This window comes from Bubalus kerabau, chromosome 2 (assembly GCF_029407905.1).
Source record: "Bubalus kerabau isolate K-KA32 ecotype Philippines breed swamp buffalo chromosome 2, PCC_UOA_SB_1v2, whole genome shotgun sequence".
Lineage (NCBI taxonomy): Eukaryota > Metazoa > Chordata > Mammalia > Artiodactyla > Bovidae > Bubalus > Bubalus kerabau.
In genome coordinates this window covers 201,346,806-201,365,152 of record NC_073625.1, presented here as the reverse complement: position 1 = coordinate 201,365,152, position 18,347 = coordinate 201,346,806, and the positions used below count along the sequence as shown (strand labels likewise).

At 42.0% G+C, this 18,347-nt stretch overlaps 1 long non-coding RNA gene across 1 annotated transcript; it reads right to left on the bottom strand.

The window, feature by feature from the left end:
- Positions 1-8,284: 8,284 nt before the first annotated feature.
- Positions 8,285-17,398, bottom strand: LOC129645057 (uncharacterized). The gene is made up of 5 exons (XR_008711146.1): positions 16,191-17,398; positions 15,875-15,975; positions 11,502-13,380; positions 8,807-9,070; positions 8,285-8,369 (listed from the first exon to the last, which is right to left on the bottom strand). It is a non-coding gene; the product is annotated as an uncharacterized LOC129645057 (long non-coding RNA).
- Between the last annotated feature and the right edge of the window lie 949 nt (positions 17,399-18,347).

The following is an 18,347-nucleotide window of genomic DNA, read 5'->3' as shown; positions in this document are numbered from 1 at the left end:
TGGCCTGATTAGCTAGCCAGAAGTTTTCTTGGTCCAGAATGTACTCATTTCTAAAGCAAAAAATGCGTGAGATTGATACAGCAACCTTACTTTCTCTGGAGTAAAAAAAAAAAACAAAAACCACAGTCTATCTGCAGTAGTATCTGTTCTCTGACGGAACATAAAGGATAATAGATATACATGTATAACTGAATCACTTTGCCATGCAGCAGAAATCAACACAACATTGCAAGCCAATTATACTTCAATTTTTAAAAAAATTATACAAAAGCACTCATTTCCAGTTCTTCTGAATAAACTCTCTAACAGTTGGGTTTGGGTGCAATCATGTTCCTTCCACAGAAATTTAGTAGAGAGGTTTGTCTCTTACAGACTGTGTCCATTTCAGTTCAGTTCAGTTCAGTCGCTCAGTCGTGTCTGACTCTTTGTGACCCCATGAACTGCAGCACGCCAGGCCTCCCTGTCCATCACCAACTCCCGGAGTTTACCCAAACTCATGTCCATTGAGTTGGTGATGCCATCCAACCATCTCATCCTCTGGCATCCCCTTCTCCTCCCGCCCTCAATCTTTCACAGCATCAGGGTCTTTTCAAATGAGTCAGCTCTTCATATCAAGTGGTCAAAGTATTGGAGTTTCAGCTTCAGCATCAGTCCTTCCAATGAACACCCAGGACTGATCTCCTTTACGATGGACGGGTTTTATCTCCTTGCAGTCCAAGGGACTCTCAAGAGTCCCTTTAAATCTGTCCATTTAAGAGAGGAAAATAATTTTATCTGTGTCCTTTTTTTTTTCTATTTGTCCATAATTTAACTAAAATTTCTTAGGATCAAGGACCATTCTCTTTCCATCTCTGAAAACATCTTCCACGATATGCAGAGTACATCATGAGAAACGCTGGGCTGGAAGAAGCACAAGCTGGAATCAAGATTGCCAGGAGAAATGTCAATAACCTCAGATATGCAGATGACACCACCCTTATGGCAGAAACTGAAGAGGAACTAGAAAGCCTCTTGATGAAAGTGAAAGTGGAGAGTGAAAAAGTTGGCTTAAAGCTCAACATTCAGAAAACGAAGATCATGGCATATGGTCCCATCACTTTATTGGAAATAGATGGGAAAACAGTGGAAACAGTATCAGACTTTATTTTTGGGGGCTCCAAAATCACTGCAGATGGTGATTGCAGCCATGAAATTAAAAGATGCTTACTACATGAAAGAAAAGTTATGAGCAACCTAAATAGCATATTGAAAAGCAGAGACATTACTTTGCCAACAAAGGTGTGTTTAGTCAAGGCTATGGTTTTTCCAGTGGTCATGTATGGATGTGAGAGTTGGATTGTGAAGAAAGCTGAGCACCAAAGAATTGATGCTTTTGAACTGTGGTGTTGGAGAAGACTCCTGAGAGTCCCCTGGACTGCAAGGAGATCCAACCAGTCCATTCTGAAGGAGATCAGCCCTGGGTGTTCTTTGGAGGGAATGATGCTAAAGCTGAAGCTCCAGTACTTTGGCCACCTCATGCGAAGAGTTGACTCATTGGAAAAGACTCTGATGCTGGGAGGGATTGGGGGCAGGAGGAAAAGGGGATGACAGAGGATGAGATGGCTGGATGGCATCACCGACTCAATGGACGTGAGTTTGAGTGAACTCCGGGAGATGGTGATGGACAGGGAGGCCTGGTGTGCTGCGATTCATGGGGTCGCAAAGAGTCCTACACGACTGAGCTACTGAACTGAACTGAACTGATGCCTTGTATTTAGAAAGCATTTGATTAACCTGCCCAAATGAATTGAATCATTGGATTCCACCTTTTATAAATCCATTGGCTTAAAGAAGTATTAAATAGTCACTTGGGGAAGAAATCATTGTGCTTGACAACAGCAGGCAAATTATGAAAAATGAAGGAAATCCCACCAGAATGAAATACCAAACTGTGAGTCAAATATATTTGGGCTCCAACCAAAACAGCCAGGAGAAATTGTACTAGTAACCTCAGATATGCCAATGACATCACCTTTATGGCAGAAAGTGAAGAGGAACTAAAAAGCCTCTTGATGAAAGTGAAAGAGGAGAGTGAAAAAGTTGGCTTAAAGCTCAACATTCAGAAACCTAAGATCATGGCATCTGGTCCCATCACTTCATGGGAAATAGATGGGGAAACAGTGGAATCAGTGGCAGACTTTATTTTGGGGGGCTCCAAAATCACTGTAGATGGTGATTGCAGCCATGAAATTAAAAGACACTCCTTGGAAGGAAAGTTATGACCAACCTAGACAGCATATTCAAAAGCAGAGACATTACTTTGCCAACAAAGGTCCATCTATTCAAGGCTATGGTTTTTCCTGTGGTCATGTATGTGTGGACTGTGAAGAAAGCTGAGTGCCAAAGAATTGATGCTTTTGAACTGTGGTGTTGGAGTAGACTCTTGAGAGTCCCTTGGACTGCAAGGAGATCCAACCAGTCCAAACTAAAGGAGATCAGTCCTGGGTGTTCTTTGGAAGGACTGATGCTAAAGCTGAAACACCAATACTTTGGCCATCTGATGCAAAGAGTTGACTCATTGGAAAAGACTCTGATGCTGGGAGGGATTGGGGGCAGGAGGAGAAGGGGATGACAGAGCATGAGATGGCTGGATGGCATCACCAACTTGATGGATGTGAATTTGAATGAACTCCGGGAGTTGGTGATGGACAGTGAGGCCTGGCCTTCTGTGATTCATGGGGTCGCAAAGAGTCAGACATGACTGAGTGACTGAACTGAACTGACTGAACTGAATGGGAAACCGCTGGAAATGGGAAACTGCATTGCATCTCGTGTCTTGAGAGAGAATCTCCATTTCCACAAATGTGTTTTGGCTGGAGCATGAAGAATGAGTGCCCAAACATTGGACTCAACACATCTAAACTGCTGATTGCAATAATTGTATCCATGTGGTCAAAGGAAAAACTGTTAAAGATAGAACATTTAGAAGATAGAAGCCAAAACTAATACAATTATGTAAAATTTAAAAATAAAATAAAATTAAAAAAAAAAAAGAAGATAGAAGCCATCTAGAATGTAACCTATAGACTTATTCATAAATTTGGTTAATTTATTCATGTAATGACACATTAAAATGTCAGGACATATTCGAATGAAGTGTCAATGACACATTCAAATGCAAAAGTAAGAAGTCAGAAGATACCTGGAGTAACAGACAAATTAGTCTTTAGAGCCAAAGCAGGGCAAAGGCTAACAGAGTTTTGCCAAGAGAATGCATTGGTCATAGCAAGCACCCTCTTCCAACAACACAAGAGAAGACTCTACATGGACATCACCAGATGGTCAACACTGAAATCAGATTGATTATATTTGCAGGTGAAGATAGAGAAGCTGTATACAGTCAGCAAAAACAAGACCGGGAGCTGACTGTGGCTCAGATCATGAACTCCTTATTGCCAAATTTAGACTTAAATTCAAGAAAGTAGAGAAAACTACTAGGCCATTCAGGTAAGACCTCAATCAAACCCCTTATGATTATACAGTGGAAGTGACAGATTCAAGGGATTAGATATCATAGACAGAGTGCCTGAAGAACTGTGGACAAAGGTTGGTACATTGTACAGGGGGCAGTAATCAAAACCATCCGCAAGAAAAATAAATGAAAAAGGCAAAATGGCTGTCTGAGGAGGCCTTACAAATAGTTGAGAAAAGAAGAGAAGTGAAAGGCAAAGGAGAAAAGGAAAGATAATACTCATCTGAATTCAGAGTTTCAAAGAATAGCAAGGAGAGATAACAAAGCCTTGCTACGTGATCAATGCAAAGAAATAGAGGAAAACAATAGAATGGGAAAGGCTAGAGATCTCTTCAAGAAAATTAGAGATACCAAGGGAACATTTCCTGCAAAGATGGGCTCAAAAAAGGACAGAAATGGTATGGACTTAACAGAAGCAGAAGATATTAAGAAGAGGTGGCAAGAATACACAGAAAAACTATGCAAAAAGATCTTAATGACTCAGATAACCATGATGGTGTGATCACTCACCTAGAGTCAGACATCCTGGAGTGTGAAATCATGTGGGGATTAGGAATCATCACTACAAACAAAAGAAGTGGAGGGGATGGAATTCTAGCTGGACTATTTCAAATCCTAAAGGATGATGCTGTGAAAGTGCTGCACTCAATATGCCAACAAATTTGGAAAACTCAGCAGTGGTCAGAGGAGAGAAAAGGTCAGTTTTCATTCCAATCCCAAAGAAGGGCAGTGCCAAGAAATTCAAATTACCGCACAATTGCCCTAATTTCACATGCTAGCAAAGTAATGTCCAAAATCCTTCAAGCTAGGCTTCAAGAGTACATGAACTGGAGAACTTCCAAATGTACAGGCTAGATTTAGAAAAGGCAGAGGGACCAGAGATCAAATTGCCAACATCTGTTGGATCATAGAAAAATCAAGAGTTCCAGAAAAACATCTACTTCTGCTTCACAGACTACACCAAAGTCTTTGATTGTGCAGATAACAACAAACTGTGGAAAATTCTTAAAGAGATGGGAATACTAGATCATCTCACCTGCCTCCTGAGAAATCTGTATGCAGATCAAGAGGCAACAGTTAGAACCTGACATAAAACAATGGGCTGGTTCCAAATTGGGAAAAGAGTATCTCAAGGCTGTATATTGTCACTCTGCCTATTGAACTTCTATTTAGAGTACGTCATGTGAAATGCTGGGCTGGATGAGGCACAACCTAAAATCAAGATTGCAGGGAGAAATATCAATAACCTCAAATATGCAGATTACACTGTCACTTGAGTGTACGCTTCTCGGTTTTTGTCTCGTCACAACAAAGATTTGGAGTGACGGACACTAAAGCCCCCTCGGCATGTCACAGCTCTTGGGTCTTGGACAGACCGTGTTATAGCTCTCAGGTCTCAAACGGACCGTGTCATAGCTTTGAGACAAATCAGTGTTACAGCTCAGTGTTACAGCTCTATTTTATTTAGAAGATAGCAGGAAAATCCATCTTCGAGGCATGAGGGCACGTTGATCCAAAGACACGAAGAGAAGAGTGACCCTGCACACGGGAGAGAGAGAGAGAGCCCTTTGGCTCCTCTTTTTTATGTTTTTTCTTCCCCTTGGGCCTGCCCTGTGTAAATTGGGCTTAGTCAGGAGTGCTGTTCTGCCTGAAGCCCTCACTCCGGTCCTGGGACCTCCCTTTGACCTTCCTCTGTTCTATTTTCGCGGGCTTTTCCCTTCCTTGTCTTTTAGCCACCACCATTTTGGACTCCTTTTCTCTATTCAAACTACCTAACAACACCACCCTAATGGTAGAAAGCAAAGAGGAACTAAAGAGGCTCTTGATGAAAATGAAAGAGCAGAGTGGAAAAGCTGGCTTAAAAGTCAACATTAAAAAAGTGAAGATCATGATATTGGTCCCATCATTTCATGAAAAGTAGATGGAGAAACAATGGAAACAGTGAGAGACATTATTTTCTTGGACTCAATTTCTGTGGACAGTGACCACAACCATGAAATTAAGATGCTTACTCCTTGCAAAAGAAGCTATGACAAACCTAGACAGTGTATTAAAAAGCAGAGACATTACTTTGCCAAAAAAGATCAGTATAGTCAAAGCTATGGTTTTTCCAGTTGTCATATATGGATATGAGAGTTGGACCATAAAGAAGGCTGAGTCCCAAAGAATTGATGCTTTTTAACTGTGGTGTTGGAGAAGACTCTTGAGAGTCCTTTGGACAGCAAGGTGATCAAACCAGTCAATCCTAAAGGAAATCAACCCTAAATATTCATTAGAAGGACTGATGCTGAAGCTGAAGCTCCAATACTTTGGCCACCCGATGTGAAGAGCTGATTCATTAGAAATGACCTGATTCTGGGAAAGATTGAAGGCAGGAGGAGAAGGGGACGACAGAGGATGAGATGGTTGGATGGCATTACCTACTCCAGGGACATGAGTTGGTGATTGACAGGCAAGCCTGGTGTGCTGCAGTCCATGGGGTCACAAAGAGTCAGACCCAACTGAGAGACTGAACAACAACAGCAACATTCAAATGTCCAAACAATCCTCACTCTATCAGCTAAAGTCTATTAAGATCTTGGGTTTTGGCTTCAGAAAATAACTTCACAAAATTCTTCAGGGAACTAGGACTGTGATGTGATTCTTATGTAGCAATAACCCCCTTAACTAGTGTTTCTGGCTCGCTTTCAGAAGTTCAAAAATAATTGTTTCGACACAATCTTACATGGTAAAAGACACATATCACCATACATTAAGTTTGTTTGAATTTTGTTAAAACACAGAGAAGCACTTAAACTAAACATATAACGAAGATTGTTACTCCTTTTCTTAACAACAATTTAAAATAATGTTAAGTAAGTTTTAAATGTATAGAATACATAAGTAATAAGGTTCTACTGTACAGCACAGAGAGCTATATTCAATGTCCTGTGATAAACCATAATGAAAAAGAATATTTTTAAAAAGAATATACACATGTATATATACGGGCTCCCCTAGCAGCTCAGACTGTAAAGCATATGCCTGCAATGTGGGAGTGAAGGGAAGTGAAGTCAAGTCACTCAGTCGTATCTGACTCTTTGCGACCCCATGGACTGTAGCCTGCAAGGCTCCTCTGTCCATGGAATTTTCCAGGCAAGAGTACTGGAGTGGGTTGCCAAATGTGGGAGACCTGGGTTCAATCCCTGGGTCAGGAAGGTCCCCTGGAGAAGGGCATGGCAACCCACTCCATTATTCTTGCCTGGAGAATTCCATGGACCAGAGGAGCCTGGTGGGCTACAATCCATGGGGTTGTAAACAGTCGGACACTACTGAGTGACTAACACACACACACATACACATACACACATACACATATAATTGAATCGCTTTGCTGTACAGCAGTAATTAACACATAGTTGTAAATCCACATTTCAATTTAAACAATAATACTAATTAAGCTGATGTTAATTTCTTCCTTTCAATGTGAGCTCCTCAGCCATCAAGCACTTGGATCCCCATTTCCCACATAAAATCATCTGATTAATGCGTTTTTTTCCCTGATGCCCACACCCACAGAACCCACTGACTGATTACATAACCATTTACATGACCACATTATTGCCTCTCCAATTTCCTGGAATTCTAGGCAAAATAATACTTCTTAAGATTTTTTATTATGGAAAATTTTAGATATAGGTGAAAGTACACACAAATCATTAGTGTAGGATAAGGAGACTCCCCTTGATTTCAAAGTCTTCCATGACAGATCTGCCAGTACACCCTTAATCCAGCACCCCACACTCCTTGGTCTCCAGCTTTGTTCCTTGTTACAATTCCAAGGGGCAGAGAAACAAATGATGTTTATTGGGGTATATTTGCCTCACAGTGTTGTCTAGTAGTTGCTGTACAGCAAAGTGAATCAGCCATTCATATACACATGTCCCTCCTTTTTTAGATTTTCTTCCCATTTAGGTCAAGATTTCCCTGGTGGCTCAGATGGTTTTCGTCTGTCTACAATTCAGGAGACCGGGTTCGATGCCTGGATCGGGAAGATCCCCTGGAGAAGGAAATGGTAACCCACTCCAGTATTCTTGCCTGGAAAATCCCATGGAAGGAGGAGTCTGGTAGGCTACAGTCCACGGGGTCATGAAGAGTCGGACATGACTGAGCGACTTCACTTTCTTTTCACTTTCCCATTTAGATCACTGCAGAGCACTGAATAGGGCCCCCTGTGAGATATAGTAGGTTCTCACTAGTTATCCACTTTTAACATAGAAGGGTATATATTCATATATACACTATATATCCTACTCCTCCTGCCCCCTTGGTATTCAGAAGTTTGTTCTCTACATCTGTGTCTCTATTTCTGCTTTGCAAATAAGTTCATCTGTACCATTTTTTCTAGATTCCACATATAAGCAATATCATATGATATTTGTTTTTCTCTTTGTGTCTTAGAGGAATAGATAAAGAAGATGTGATACATATATACAAAGGAATATTACTCAGCCATATAAATAAATGAAATAGTGTCATTTGCAGAGACGAGGATGAACCTAGAGATTGTCATGCTGAGTGAAAGTTAAGTCAGAAAGAGAAAAACAAATGACGTTCTGCCTCCTCCCAACTCTAATCTGTAATAATTTTTTTTTTTTTTGCGCCATTCCTCACTCATCCTTACATGCAACCCAATTCTAAATGGGACTAAATTCTCTTAGTCCCATGAGGAATCTTAGAAAATGAAAAGCAGTTCCATTTATTCATTCAATCATTCATTTACCAGCTATTTTTTGATTCTGTCCCAGGAGGTACAATAGGTAGTGAGGATTCTACACAGAAGTTGGGCATGATTTCCATCCTTCATGGAGCTGGCAGGCTAATGAGGAAAAATAAAATATAGATGATCACAGTCAGGTGTGGTAAGTGTTATACTGGGGACATGGGGCATACTTCTGAAGCAGGGAGGAGACGTCTAACCAGATAGGGTGGGTGGTCATGGAGGATTATACAGAAGTAATATCCAAGCAAAATCTAAAGAATGCTTAGAAATTAACCAGGTGAAGGTATAAGGGGAAAGCACCCAAGGCAGGCAGAACAGCACATACAAAGCCCCAGACATGAGGGCCTGGTGCTTTTGGAAAAATCTGAGTTCAATATGGCTGGAGGATCAACTCAGCAAGGGGAGGAGGGGCCAGGTGAGAAAATAAAGGAATACACGAGGCTAAGAGGATTGCCAAGAGCTATTCTTGCAACACTTTGTATTTCAAGTGAATGGAGTTTGGATTTTCTCTTGAGGGTGATGGGATAACATACCGTTAACCATTGATGGATAATGAACACAACTGTGAAATAAGTAGATTTGATTCCAGATGATCACTCTTGCAACATGTGAAGATCAGACTGAGCCGGAAAATGGGAGAAGACAAGGAGAAGAATGTGGAGACGTGTTAGAGGCTGTGGCAGTGATGCAGGTGAGAAGAGACGGCGGCGGTCGGTCTGGGCTGGAAAGACGGAGATGGAGAAAGGTAGGATTCGAGAAGTAGAGTGGAAGGGGAAGATGGTGGAGAACGGTTGGTTCTGGGAGAAAAAAGAGAAACCATTATGATGCTCAGAATCCTGTTTGGCCAAGAAGGAAGATGGTGTGCCACCTGCAGAGATAAAAAGTCCACATTGACCCTAGTTGGACATTTGCCCCTTTATCATAGACCACTAACCTGGTGAGTGGGATAGGATCTGGCTTAGAAATCCAGAGACCTGGGTTCTGTTCAAATCCTGCCACCCAGAGCTCTGTGCCCTGAGGAAATCCCTTTCAGTCTCTGGGTTTAATGGTCTACAGCATAATAAGATTAAAATCACCCCCAAGCACTTTTTCAGTCCCAACATTCTATGATATGGTTCTGGTTAATATATTCCCTGTTTATTAAAGAGCACCCTTAAAATAAATAATTATTAAGACATTGACCAAGAAATGTCTTAGTTAGTGACACTCCTTTTTTTTCTTTAATATCAGAAATACTTTAAAAGGTGTTCTTGATAGTAAAAAATAAAAGCATATGGGCTGTTATTAAGGCTATTTGTTTCACTATTCTACCAGATATTGGGAGCTACATTATGTAGTTTTCCGACTGTCTAGTATAGCTATTCATAAAAGTCCCTTAAATTTAAATACCCGAATTTTTTATAAACAAGAAAACATCAATAAGCAGTTGACTTTGAAATTATCCAGCTATCTATTTTCTAGCATTATTTTGAGTTACAAAAGTAAGAAAAGACCCTTTCAACTTGTTTCATTTCTCCTTCTGGAAGAACTATACACCAGGTCTCATTTCTTGACAGTAATTTGCTTTGTTATCATAAGTCCATTGCAGAAAATATGTCTGAAATCACTTTGGAGACTGCTTCCTTTCACCATGACAAGGGCAGTAGGGACCCAAGTCAATAAGTGAATGAGAACAAAACAAATGTGCTCTCAAGTCTCACTTGGACGCGGGGCCTGTATATCTGATGCCTTGTAGAATGCTCCCACTGCTTAGTCTCCCCGCCACCTCCACACAGTGGCACAGGACCCGGCACACGGCAGTAACAAGACCTGCTGTTCCTGAGTCCTTAGTAACGCTGAGCAGGGTGCTAGGAGCTCACCATATCCATCTCGGTCAGCTTTCACATCTATCCTGTGAGGTGAGTTTTATTATTATCCCCATCGTACAGATGAGGAGATTAAGACTCTAAGAGTAACTTCCCCGAGGTCCTTTTACAGGTGAAATGATGCTGAGACGGGCTCAAACCCAAGCCATCCAATGTCAGAGTCTAGGTCTTAATGGCGGGTCTGCACAGCTTCCCAAACGCCCTCAACAAGTATCACAGCTAGAAGGGTGGGTAGAGGCGTGAAGGCAGCCAACAGCTGCTCCTGCCTTCCTCTCTTCTGTTAGTCCCTGCTGCAGTGTCGTGACAATCTACAGCTTAAAGGTGCTTCCTGCCCTTTATCCCCTTGAACAACTTTATATTGGGCCGTATTCTGGAAGTGGTAAGCTCTCTGTTCACCAGGGCCGACCTTCTAGAGAAGGGGGTGGACAATAAGCAAGCACACACGTAAATCAACAAAGGACCAGCAGATACTGAAACATGTTTGGAGGCAACAAAACAGGATGGGGAATAAAGTGACTGGAGAGAGAGCACAGCTTGCATTTGTCCTACTGACCTACTTCTAATTACTTCTACTGCCAGATCCCCAAAGAAGTCCAGCTCTTGGAAACTTTGTTATCACCAGAGCCTCAAAACTAGTGTCTCTGTTTGTGGGTTCTTTTTTTCTTCAGTTTATCAGGTTGACCTCTTTGAAACAGTATTCCTAAATTGTTATGTTTCCTTCTTGCATTTTGATGCATGTTGGACTCAAATACCTCAGTTTACACCCAGGTCTCCCCATCACCTGCGCTCTTCCTGCACATCTGAAACCATACCCTTTCCTTCATCCACAAGTATATCCGAAGCGTCAACCATGTGTTGCCCCAACACTAGATCTATGGTTCTCTGGGCCCCGTGTCCTGGATCTTCTACATCTTCTATACTTAGTCCCTCATTCCTGATGCTGGAACAGTCTTATTCGCTCTGTCATTCGCTCCAAACTTTCTTGTCATTTAGAGACTGGCTCAAGTCCTGGTTTGACAATGAACTTTTGACTACTTATACCATTTCAAACTAGCATTCTTTTTTAAACAATGTCATTAGTTTCCATAACTTAAAAAGCTTTCCGTAGCTTAGACATCTCGTTAGTTCCTATAGCTTTCGATTTCTCATTTGTTCTTATTTCTCCCTGCCGCTTTCTATTTTCCATTGGTTTCTATTTTGGCCCCATTGCTTGGCAATCCTCTCTCATCAGGACGCTGTGTTGCACGACCCTGTGTGGGATTGAGGTTTGTATGTTTATTCAGGACAACAACTAGTCCTTCTGTTCCTCTCTTATCACCTAATCAATGATCACAATGGCAACAAAAATGTATTGAGCACTTACCATGCGCAAAGCACGCTACTAAGTGTTTACACTGCTGAATCTATTACTCCTCCCCAGAGCTTTCTGACCATTGCCTGTGCTTGGCAGACGAGGAAACTAAGGCTTAGACAGGTGACGCGATGTGGAGAAGGTGGCACTTTGCAAGCAGCAGCTGTGGAATTTATTTTTTGTTGAAGTACAGTTGATTTACAGGCTTCCCAGGTGGTGTTAGTGGTAAAGAACCCGCCTGCCAATGCAGAAGACATAAGAGAAGTGAGTTCAATCCCTGGGTTGGGACGGTCCCCTGGAGGAGGGCCTGACAGTCCACTCCAGTATTCTTGCCTGGAGAATCCCATGGACAAAGGAGCCTGGTAAGCTACAGTTCACAGGTTCACAAAGAGTTGGACACAACTGAAGGGACTTAGCACACACTCACGCATGGTTGATTTACAATATTGTGTTTGTTTCAGGTGTACAGCAAAGTGATTTGTATACATAGATAGATAGATAGATACAGACATATATGTGATTATTTTCCATTATAGGGAAATACAGGATATCGAATACAGTTCCTTGTGCTATACAGAAAATCCCTGCTGCTCATCTAGTTTATTTATAGTAGTTTGTATCTGTTAATATCATACTCCTCACATATCACTCCCTATTCCTTTTCCCTTTTGGTAACTGTAAGTTTGTTTTCTATGACTAAAACTCTGTTTCTGTTTTGTTTATAGATTTCTTTGTATTATTTTCAGATTCCACATATAAGTAACATTCTACAGTATTTGTCTTTGTCTGACTTCACTAAGTATAATATACTCTAGTTCCATTCATGTTGCTACAAATGGCTGTATCTGTTTTTACAGCTGAATAACACCCCGCTGTGTCTGTGTGCACATGTGTGTGGCACTTCTTAAGCCAATTGTCTGTTGATGGGCACTTGAGTGGTTTCCACATCTTGGTTATTGCAAGTAGTTCAGTTCAGTTGCTCAGTCATGACCCACTCTTTGCGACCCCATGGACTGCAGCATGCCAGGCTTCCCTGTCCATCACCAACTCCCAGAGCTTGCTAAAACTTACATCCACTGAGTCAGTGATGCCATCCAACCATCTCATCCTCTGTCGTCCCCTTCTCCTCCCGCCTTCAATCTTTCCCAGCATCAGGGTCTTTTCCAATGAGTCAGTTCTTCACATCAGGTGGCCAGAAGTATTGGAGTTTCAGCTCCAGCATCAGTCTTTCCAATGAATATTCAGGATTGATTTCCTTCAGGATCAACTGATTAGATCTCCTTGCAGTCCAAGGGACTCTCAAGAGTCTTCTCCAAAACCACAGTTCAAAAGCATCAATTTTTCCAGATTCAGTTTTCTTTATAGTCCAACTCTCATGAGAGCTGGACTGAACTATTCTATAGTGCTTCTATGAATATTGGGGTGCATGTCAGCCCTGGAATTTAAATCTAGAGGTTGTGGTTCCAACCCAACCTCTAAATCAAGCTGCCTAAGCACAACCCTCCTCATTTCTTTATAATCCCTGGCTCCTTCCTAAAGGCTTACATGCACTCAACATTAAAAAGCACCATAGGGGTGGTATGGTGGGGAGGAAAGAAAGCACGTAATTCTGGAGCAGGTTTCTGTCTTTTTGGATGTTGCATCTGCAAGGATCATGTGGGAAAATGCCCCAAACACTGCCTCTGATCAGGAGGTGAAGCTTCCACCGAGGAATTGGTGGGTAAGAAGGGAAAATGCCTTAAAGTCATCGATGAGATAGGGCAACATGAGAGCTGCTTCAGGGTGAAGACAAACACATCAAGAAACTCAGAGAGTCATGCTCGCAACATCGGGGGTTCCACGGAACTTGTTCAAGTTTCCCCTGAAGGTCAGTGGATTTCTGATAATTGAGCTGCAAAACAAGTGGAAGTAGGGGAAAGAGATGTTATTGATATTTATCAAACATAAATAGGAAGGCATGCAACAGTTTGGACACCCTTTTAATTTTTTTCCTTTTCCATTTAAAAAATAAGTTATAACACGAAGTTCAATGCTGAACTAAAGCAGGTCCCCATTTTCTGAGAGTCCCTGAGAAATGGAAGGGGAGCAGGATCTTTCTAATGCCTCTGAGGGATGGAAGGGGAGAGGGATCTTTCTGAAGCCTCTTTTATAGACTCAGTTTAGTCTCTCGGTCATATCCAACTCTTTGTGACCCCATGGACTGCAGCACGCAAGGCCGCCCTGTCCATGACCAACTCCCAGAGTTTACTCAAACTCATGTCCATTGAGTTGGTGACACCATCCAACCATCTCATCCTCTAGCTTCCCCTTCTCCTCCTACCCTCAATCTTTCCCAGCATAAGGGTCTTTTCCAATGAGTCAGCTCTTTGCATCAGGTGGCCAAAGTATTGGAGTTTCAGTTTCAGTATCAGTCCTTCCAATGAATATTCAGGTCTGATTTCCTTTAAGATTGACAGGTTTGATCTCCTTGCAGTCCAAGGGACTCTCAAGAATCCAACACCACAGTTCAAAAGCATCAATTCTTCAGCACTCAGCTTTCTTTATAGTCCAACTCTCACATCCATACGTGACTACTGGAAAAACCATAGTCTTAACTAGACAGACTTTTTTTTGGCAAAGTAATGTCTCTGCTTTTTAATATGCTATCTAGGTTGGTCATAATTTTCTTCCAAGGAGCAAGCATCTTTTAATTTCATGGCTATAGTCACCATCTTCAGTGATTTTGGAGCCCCCCAAAAATAAAGTCTGTCATTGTTTCCATTGTTTCCCCATTACTGGCCATGAAGTGATGGGTCCAGATGCCATAATCTTAGTTTTCTGAATGTTGAGTTTTAAGCCAACTTTTCCACTCCCCTTTTTTACTTTTGTCATGAGGCTCTTTTTTTTAATTAATTAATTTATATTTTACTTTACAATATTGTATTGGCTTTGCCGTATCATGAGGCTCTTTGGTTCTTCTTCGCTTTCTGCCATCAGGGTGGTGTCACCTGCACATCTGAGGTTATTTCTCCCAGCAATCTTGATTCTGGCTTGTGCTTCCTCCAGCCCAGTGTTTCTTATGATGTACTCTGCATAGAAGTTAAATAAGCAGGGTGACAATATACAGCCTTGATGGACTCCTTTCCCAATTTGGAACCAGTCTGTTTATAAGGTTTATGCATCTGTTTATAAGGTTGGGTGTGCTCAGTTGCTCAGTCTTGCCTGTTTGTGACCCCACGGATTGTAGCCTGCCAGGCTCCTCTGTCCATAGAATTTTCCAGGCATGCATGCTTCTCCAGCAGATCTTTTCGACCCAGAGATTGAACCCGCATCCCTTGCATCTCCTACATTGGCAGATGGATGCCTGCCATCCACTAGCACCACCTGGGAAGCCCTCTTTATAAGGGCACTAATCCACCCCACTCCAGTACTCTTGCCTGGAAAATCCTATGGACGGAGGAGCCTGGTAGGCTGCAGTCCATGGGGTCGCTAATAGTCAGACGTGACTGAGCGACTTCACTTTGACTTTTCACTTTCATGCATTGGAGAAGGAAATGGCAACCCACTCCAGCATTCTTGCTTAGAGAATCCCAGGGACAGGGGAGCCTGGGTGGGCTGCTGTCTATGGGGTCGCACAGATTCAGACACAACTGAAGTGACTTAGCAGCAACTTAGCAATCCTATTTATGAGGACTCCACCCTCATGACCTAATCACTTCCGTAAAGCCCACCTCCCTAAATCTTAACCCCCCAAGGGGTTAGGTGAGTTTGTGAGGGACACAAAGTTTTCAGAGGACTAAAAGGGGGAAGAAAGATGTTTCCTTAACTTGAACCTTTACAACCTGAAGAGACACCCTGGTGGCTTAGAGGGTAAAGCATCTGTCTACAGTGCTGGAGACCCAGGTTCAGTCCCTGGGTCAGGAAGATCTCCTGGAGAAGGAAATGGCAACCCACTCCAGTATTCTTGCCTGGAAAATCCCATGGATGGAGGAACCTGGTAGGCTATAGTCCATGGGGTCGCAAAGAGTCGGACACGACTGAGTGACTTCACTTTCACTTATTTTTACAACCTGATTGTCTGGACCAAAAGAAGAACTAAAATCGGGTTGGAAGTGAGGAGGTTTGGTCAGGGTAATAATAATAATCCACTCCAAAGGTGTCTTTACCAAAGAGACAACGCATTTTAAGAGTTTTAAAAATCTTGTTGGAAGATCCCAGAGAATAAGAAAGGAGGTCATACAGAAGCATTTGCAAAAGCACTGATATCTTTTGGTTTGGGATTTTAAATGGCAGTTGTCTGTACCAGCTATATTAAAACAAGCAAAATGTTTGGAAAGTCTTATCATTCAAGTGTGAGATACAAATAAGAACCTTAAAATCATATATAAGAATGGCAATCAGCTTACCAAAAATTTAAATGAACATCAGGTTTAGTGTAAATCTCCCAGCAACTAAAGCAAGAAGAAAATTTTAATCAGTTGGAAAGTTCCAAATTGGATGACGTCATCTGCCAGAGAAAGAAAGTTATTTCTGCTTTGCTTCTCATGAAAATCTCCTCACTGCTCTGGGTTTCCCAGAGCAAACACGTTTTCAAAACTGCGGTGGTTTCCCCTTTATTTCTTCATAGGAAAAGCTCAAATATCACCCCCAAGCATAGAGCTCCATACCCACTAGTCTACTGAATTCAATATGTTGAGGCTTTCAGATTTCGATTAAACACACCAGTGAGAAATCCATGAATGTGCTGTGTTCCCTTCCAGTCTTTGCTGAGCGCCTTGCTTGGCCCTTACCAACAGGGGCAAGTTATTTCCTTCTGTCCTGAGGAGCGGAGGCCAGCAGGGTGTAAGGCGATAGCCTTGAAGAGCAGGAGTTCAAAGACGGCGTCCGCCAGGGAGCCTTGACCTCACACAGCTCCGAGTCCTAACCTACACCCAGTTAGCAATCTGAGAACCAGCCTCTCCAAACACACACATCAAGAGGACGCCTCGAGAGGGGAGAAACCGCTGCTTTCTCTCGTTCATGGCTATCAAGCTTCCATGAATGACAGGCTTTTGGTCTCTCCTCAGCTGTTTTTAATAGGTTGAAAACCCCGAGGCTGCTGATCTGTGATTATATAAACATATATATATATATTTCGATATACATTTTCTCAAGTCTAAATAGATAGTGTATATGTGGTTTGGAGCTAGCTTTTATCAGGAGTCACTCCTCTTGTTATTTTTTTTTAAAGTCTGGGCTTTGTTCTCCTTCAAAGACCTTTTTTAAAGAAAAAAAATATTTTAAAGGTACAGTAAGCTTTAGTGTCCTTGATTGTTCTCTGCCAAGAAGCCCATTTTAAATGTTTGATTTCCCACCCCCTCCTCCCGAAGTTGTGGAAAGGAACAAAGTGGATATTATTCTTTCAGTCTAAGTTTAAACAGCTTCATGAGTGGAGCCAATTGAAGTAAATCATAATTGCTAAACAGGATTAAGTTTACAACAGCCTCGCGAAAGTCTACAAAAAAGCTCAACACAAAAATAGACCCAGACAACGGGAGCGCATTTGTATGTAGCTGCGGTTCCAAGGCTCCTTTTTCTAAAAGGCTGGTGTTATGAATCAATGCGCGTAAAACAGTCACCTTGCTGGTCCCGTGTTCGCACTTGATCCGTATTATTTATGTCCCACACTCTATTATGTAACTGGCAAACATTTTCAAATAGGAAGGCTCACATGCCACCAACGGTGATGGACAATCAGGCTGGATTGCTTTCTCCCGCATTTAGGAAATGAGGGCGACCGCACCCCGTCGTCCCCATTTGTCCACCCTTTGTACTACACGATTCATCTTCAGACTAATGGATTTTATGCAGGTGATCAAAAGTTGTGGGCTTACTTCTCGACTCAATTAGCTAAATTATTTCTTACCATTTCAAATCATAGCCTAAGGCTCCACAAGGCAGCAATTAAAAAAAAACACTGAAAAGTCAGACCATTCATGCTCAGACCTCAGACCTGGAGTAAGAAAAGCCCAAGCCCTTCTAAGATCCAGAAACCAGCCTGCTCTTCAATTTTGTAAGCCCATCGTCCCCAACCATCTACTTTCACTTGCTCTCAGTTAGAATTTTCATAAAGTCCTGAGTTGGACCAGGCACTGTGGTGCAACCTTTCTGACCAAGCCTGTTGTCAGAACACTATTCTGCCAGCTGCTCAGGAAAAGGGGGTTCTATGGTCTAATAAGTTTGGGAAATGTGCATTTCACAAAGCTCATTAGCATATTAAAAACACCCAGAGGTCCTGCATAAACTTTTAACTTAGCTAACTTAGTTGAGCCCCCGTTTCCCAAAATCAAGAGGCCACAGAATCTCATATTCAACATAATACTCCACAGAACCAGTGTTCTGCCAGGATTCACTTTGGGAAATCCAAATTTAGCGGGCCAAATTGGCTCTCTGCTTACATTTTTCCTAATTTAAGTTGAACAATACGTTATAAATAATCCCTTGTGCCTTTGTGGGAAGTGCCATCATCTCTGGAGTTCTGTGGATGGTGTGAGTTTTTATGTGAATTGGGATTTCTGTCGGGGCTTAAGCAAGTTGCTAATGTGGGGTCTGAAAGCATGCATTCTCTGTCACCTTCCTCCTGGGCGAAAGGTCTTCAGAATGTATCCTGGTGACCCGTTGTAACTTATCCTTGTAATGCATTCTTGTAACTTTTACAAATGCTTCATTTTCCCCAATACTGAACCAAACCTCACTTCGGTCTCTGCTTGACTAGTATTAAGGCAGCCAAGTGAACTGTTTAATACTCAGTCTCAAGCTGTTGAATCCAGTTCCAGGCCCTCTGCAGCAAAGACACACACTTGATTCATTACTAAGCTTCATAGATCTGATTTCCTCACT